Here is a 4,293-nt window from a genome sequence, read left to right as displayed (position 1 = left end):
TCAATTCTGCCTTCAAGGTTTATTTCGACTTTTTCACATTTAGAAAAAAAAAACTAAATTATTTACTTAAAACATTCAAACGTAGAACACACACACACACACACACACATATATATATATATATATATATGTGTGTGTGTGTGTTTGTGTGTGTGTTTTGTCCTTAAAAGTTATGATACTGGCTTGTAAATTATTAATACAATTTGAGTATGATCGAACTGACAATGATTCGACAAATATTTCTTTTTACGTCATTTATTTCCTAATACTAAAACTCGGTTTATCGTTATAGAGACCAAATAATCTCTCTCTCTCTCTCTCTCTCTCTCTCTCTCTCTCTCTCTATTAAACAAACGAAGTCATGAACAAGTACAGTGGAGTGGTAACGGGAGAAGAATTTGATCCAGTTCACTCACAACTAAGGTCAAGAGCATCGCACGCCGTCGACTCTGAAGGGTAAAAGTATTATCAAAATAAAAAAGAAAAAAATGACTAAGGAAAGTGAATAGAGTAACCCCATAAAAAAAGTAAATGAGATCTTAGCTGAACACTATATTTACCAATGTGAAAGACGTCACAAGATGATAATTTATGAACGGAACAATGAAGAGGTTAGACTTGCTGTGTACTTTAAAAAAAATGTACTTTACGTAATCCATTTGTCACTGAAATCAAATGCCGCTCATGTTCCTTTTGTATATAAGTTTGTATTCATTGAAAGAGCACTGCACTCATGCCAGCTCAGCTGGCTATAATGCCATAGTGGGATTGCATCATCCATTGCCATTTCCTCGTTTCAAAACTAGCCCAGTTGGATGGTGCTCAGAATCACTCGGGAGGGAGGCAATGACTGTGACAAGAGAGGATGAGAGAGGGTGGCACTTTCGTGAGACGAGGTAATTACCTCAAATGGCTGAGAGTAAAGTTCTGCAATCTTATGTATCTAAGAGTATGGAAATGTGTTGTATTTTTGTTATCCTGCAGAATTTGTGCGATAAGAAGGCTTAGAGAATGCATTGTTATTTGCTGAATTGTTCTTTTCACTCTTTAAAATTATTGTTTTTTCTTTCTTGTCGCTACTGTTGTTAAATATCATCATTTACTGATTAAATGTTAAAGAAAATAATAATGATATTAGGGTAGGTGTCCTTATAAGAATCACTAGAACTTTGGTCTTTGGGTTTAACAAATGTTCATTTATAAATGTAAGTCTCTCTCTCTCTCTCTCTCTCTCTCTCTCTCTCTCTCTCTCTCTCTCTCTCTGGAAGAGCCATTCTGGTTGGTGCAACCTTTTTGGATCCTTTTATATTAATTAATCACCATGCTCTTCAATGGAACTCGTTACCACAGACTTCCTGACAGCCGCTAACTACCTCCTTTCTTTCTGGTCTTGTTTGTTGGAGTACTTCTCTTTCAATTGCGAATGGAGACATTTGTTTCTTTTTTTTATTTAGCTTCAAAGTTTTTCATGAAAGTTTGTAAGTGACGATTTGAACCCAGTAAACATGATACTTTATCTCGTACAGGTCTTTTGAGAGCTATTTAAATTTTATAAGTACATCTTCGCTTTTATGGTTTTAATTGAATATTCTTTAATTTTTCATATATGATAAATGATATTAGCGTCAATGACCTTCGATGTCAAGATGCCATAAAACTTCAAATCAATCAATTGTACACACACACACACACACACACACACACACACACACACACACACACACACACACACACACACAGTCTAACAGCTTTCATCACATTGCTGATCTCGTAATGCTGATAATAAACCCCCTATTATTTCTTTCCAAACTGAAATTGGACGTGACAGTCTGTTTCTAGTTGGAACTGCATCAACAAAAATGTTGAATTAATCTCATCTCCCCGGTACATCCATTTATTAATTTTCCCTCTGAAACGTCTGATGATATCATCATATCTAGCAGCCTTGGAAATCAGCCACAAACGGGTTGATAAAAAGGTCACCTACGATGGATCATCTCATGACCTAGGTTATTCTCTGCGTCTTCTGCTGCTTTTCGCTTACGGTTTCAGCTGCTTCTGCGTGCTGTTCCTGTTGTCTGCTGGTTTTTTGCTTGAGGTTTTAACGTTTTCTGCTCACGATTAGTTATTCTGCTTTTAGCTTCTGATGATTCTGTTTGGTGATCAATCTGGTTTAGCTGCTGTGGCTCGTATGGAATCGGCTTTGAAAATATAAGTATTGTATGGAAGATGAGAGAGCATTTTATGTTATCATTTGACTATAATTGCATTTAATGAGAGAGAGAGAGAGAGAGAGAGAGAGAGAGAGAGAGAGAGAGAGAGAGAGAGAGAGAGAGAGAGAGTAACGTAATAATGAAACAAAATGAAGTGACGAAAGCAACATTAGAAGGAAGAGGAAGAAGGAAAAAAAAAGAAGTGAAAAATTAAAGACAAGAAAAGGTACCGGAAGTGACGTCTGCTCTGCTCCTCGTGCATTAACCAGTTTTTTTTTTTTTTTTTTTTTTTTTTTTTTTTTTTTTTTTTTTTTTTTTTTTTTAAATGGTCGTATCACACCACGGCTGTAGCGCATGATAATCGATTGCATTAACCAGCACACTAAGGACCATAATGGATTCCTCTGCTCTGATGTCCCTACGACCATAAATATAGACCAGCGGTCCAAAACGGACCGAGTTTGTGCGAAGTTTATTCTTAATTCTCTCTCTCTCTCTCTCTCTCTCTCTCTCTCTCTCTCTCTCTCTCTCTAGGAAAACTAGGATGCAAAAACTCTAGGAAAATTAGGATACAAAATTATTGTATTATTATGAATGTAGAGATTATCATGAAGTAGATAATACTGTTATTTGTGTGTTATCCTTTATTATTATTATTATTATTATTATTATTACAGTATTATTATTATCACTTGCCAAGTACAACCTCAGTTAAAAAAGCAGGGCGCTATAAGCCCAAGGTCCCCAACAGGAAAAACTGCCTAGTGAGGAAAGGAAATAAGGAAAAACTACAAGAAGCTTAAGAATAATAACAACATTAAAATAAATATATGGTGTATTGTAGGACTTCCCTATACATTTTCGTCTTCTTCCTTTAATTATCTGCCTTTTTTTTTTTTTTTTTTTTTTTTTTTTTTTTTTTACTTCTTCCGCTCTTGAACTTGCGTCTACCCCTTTTTTTTCATTCCTCCGAGTCTTTCTTTTCTTTCGATGATGATTCGCGTGATGCAGAACTGTTAGCTTCAAGAGAGTCCAAGCCAACACGTGGCGATTATGAACATATTTGTGAGGTATGTCATTTAAATTCCTTGACAGAGGCCCAACACTAACACGAATGAATTAGGTTCAATATCCTTCCATTGGCAAGAAGAACCAGAGAGAGAGAGAGAGAGAGAGAGAGAGAGAGAGAGAGAGAGAGAGAGAGAGCGAGAGCGAGAGTATTCTTACACAACTTCTATGAACAGTGCGGAAGTGTTTTCAATTGATATACGCGAATTTTATATGTTCAGACACACACACACACACACACACACACACATATATATATATATATATATATATATATATATATATATATATATACATATATACATATTGTGTATTGTGACCCACAATGGATCATCTCGTAACCTAGGTCGTTCACTTCTGGTTCTTCTCGTGCTTCTTTAAGTCCGATTTCTGCTACATGGTCTGTAAGTTTTCGACCAACATCTCATCGCTGAGAGATTATATTTTGGTTCCACTGGAATAAAAAACATTTTCTGCCGTTCCCATTATGCCAAGAGGAATTAGGTATCTGATGGTTAGTCTTCTGTGGTGGGTTGCCTCATCCCAAAAGACCTCCTTCCATTTTTAAGTTCTTTTCTCTTGGGAAAGAGGCGTGTGCGTGTGTCTGGGTGTTGTTTGTATCACACATACGAAAATATAGATATGCATATTTATTTGTCAGGAGAGACAGTTAAAAATGTAATGGAATGAAATTAATTTGAAAGTACAGTTGAGTAAAACATTGTTAAATAAATATTGTTTGAATTTTCTTTCCATTTCACTTTATTTTCTATCTTTTGTACTTCAAGAATAGATCCTAAATATATTTATACAGACGATTAGAATAAGTCAAAGAATTTTGATTTTGTCTTAGAAACCCCCTTGAGTTATGTATAATACATTTTACGTAAGATTCTCTGTATGTATAATACATGTGTGTTTATCAATAATAATTACTTTGTGATTTTTTTTACCGATTCTTTACTGGATTCTTCAGAAATTACGGATGGTTGGTACGAACCTGTCTTTTGAC

The 4,293-nt window shown here is 35.2% G+C and overlaps 1 protein-coding gene across 3 annotated transcripts in view; it reads left to right on the top strand.

Moving 5' to 3' along the window:
• The window catches only part of LOC137642701 (uncharacterized), a 259,550-nt gene that overhangs the window by 144,883 nt on the left and 110,374 nt on the right, over positions 1-4,293 (top strand). The window lies entirely within an intron of this gene.

This window comes from Palaemon carinicauda, chromosome 6 (genome assembly GCF_036898095.1).
Source record: "Palaemon carinicauda isolate YSFRI2023 chromosome 6, ASM3689809v2, whole genome shotgun sequence".
NCBI lineage: Eukaryota > Metazoa > Arthropoda > Malacostraca > Decapoda > Palaemonidae > Palaemon > Palaemon carinicauda.
The sequence above is the reverse complement of the archived record's forward strand: the minus strand, read 5'-3'. Positions and strand labels throughout refer to the sequence as shown.